This window comes from Ornithodoros turicata, unplaced genomic scaffold (genome assembly GCF_037126465.1).
Source record: "Ornithodoros turicata isolate Travis unplaced genomic scaffold, ASM3712646v1 ctg00001049.1, whole genome shotgun sequence".
Taxonomy (NCBI): domain Eukaryota; kingdom Metazoa; phylum Arthropoda; class Arachnida; order Ixodida; family Argasidae; genus Ornithodoros; species Ornithodoros turicata.
In genome coordinates this window covers 276,296-278,325 of record NW_026999448.1, presented here as the reverse complement: position 1 = coordinate 278,325, position 2,030 = coordinate 276,296, and positions in this window count along the sequence as shown.

Genomic DNA, 2,030 nt, shown 5'->3' with positions numbered 1-2,030 from the left:
TAGTCGACGTATAGATGACGCTGAAACAGATAAAAAATAACAGCGTAGATTCTCAACTGTCGTCTCGAATGGGAGGCTGAAACGCGGCATTATGCTGAAAAATAGAAGGAGAACAAACGATAAGAACATCAACGATAAGAAACTAACAAAGAAATTATCGTTGGAGATTTCGCTTAGAAGTTACAGTGCCGGAGTAGAGGGTACATTTATAAGTTACAACAAGCTGTTTTTGTGTTTTCCGAGATGTAACTTCTATTCGTGTTGTAAAGACATGACCTTGGTCGCTTTTAACCTCTAAATATACGTTACAGTGGTGTAACCTATAAGAAATCTCGAAATCTACGTCTATATAGAAGTTACATGTTCCTAAAAGTTACAATAAAAGGTACGGGTTTAAGAGTGTATGCGGTATTTTCAGCTATTAACAGCAACTTTATTATGATATGATGAAGAGATGATGAGATGAAGATATTAACACCGCCAGTGTACTGCCAAATCACTAGGCTTCAATATATATTGGAACGAAAAAAAATGTGAGAGGTCAACCGGACCAGAGTGCCTGACTCTGCCTGAAATCACCCAGAATACAATAACCCCGCACTAGAGGCATCGTTCGGGTCCTCGAAGTCTCGCATGACCTTCCATTTCGGAGTTGGTCTCTCGGGACGGAAAGTCCAATCTCACCGTGTGAGGACACTTCTGGAATTGCCCGCTGTTAATCGTACGAGCCACTGTGTAAGACCTCCATAGTCATTGCGACGAGGCATGCTCTGAGTCAACCTACGTGACAGCGGGTCAGTTCACAGTGCCTACCCTGGACGTGGACGCCAGAGCCCTCAGCGTAGTTCAGATAGAAGCTAGCATGAGACAGAGTCAAACAAGGTTGTAAGGAAACTTTAATGTGAGCATAGGTCGAGACCCTGGGCCTGTCGCTTGTACTGGGAGAACCTTGCACGCAGACCCAGCAGAAGTAACCCTCGGGGCAGACAGCGCAACGCCAGCAACCAAGCAATCCAGAGCAAGAGGCAAGGCCCAGTTGGGGCAGATCAGCAGACAGAACCAGGAACCCAGGACCAGATAGCAGTTGGAACCAAGAGCTAGGCGGTAGAATTCCAAGACGATTCCGATGGTCAGCCAGAAGTCCTTGTTCTCTTCCAGAACCCAATCGCCAGTCCCTTCTGTCCGCGCACCTTGCGTTACACCCACATGCACGTTTTCCCCCGAGCTTCTTCTTTTCCCCGGTGTGACCACAACCATGACATTGACCACCCCACGTCGCAAGACATTGCACAACTCCACATTGTTCAATGTCTTCAAGATAGACACAATACACTCTGTTAAGTAATGTCCTGAGTCCTCAAACACTAGACGACGATGCATATAAAAGAACGGCCCCCAAAACATACAACATATCTTGCACACGTACCACACAACCATGATACAACACTTCTATGAAGACGCTTCTAATGTTTATCGGCTCTTGAAACAGACAGAATACGTTACACACTCACCGAAGCTGTCAACTACTGTTTGAAATGCATGTACTTCCACACACCACGATCACAGGAACTGGAATTATAAAGCACACTAATACTATCGTACAAGTAGAATCACATCCAAACTAAATAGTAGGAAAATAATGCCTGAATTCCCCAACCAACCGAAATACACATTACTCACAATACTGGTGTAATAGGTCCTATATACGACTCATAAAATCCGCACCGACGTTCTCGGATCCCTTAAAGGTCAGCTATGCCGATATTCCAAATAGTCGAAACGGTTGTAATATTCTGAAAGCCCACATCCAGCTCTCCCCAAAATGCACCTTCATTCTCCCAGTTCGGTAGAGCACATGTCAAAAAAATAGATAATTCATTCCGAAACACACATGGGCGCACCCTTCTTTATGACCTAGACGCACCCGAACGGGCATTGTGACGTGTACGCGCCTTCGTACTTGTCAGTGGATTCCAGCTACGGCTTTTCGTGGCTTCACGTGTGGGGTTCTCGCTGGAGAATAAGGACAG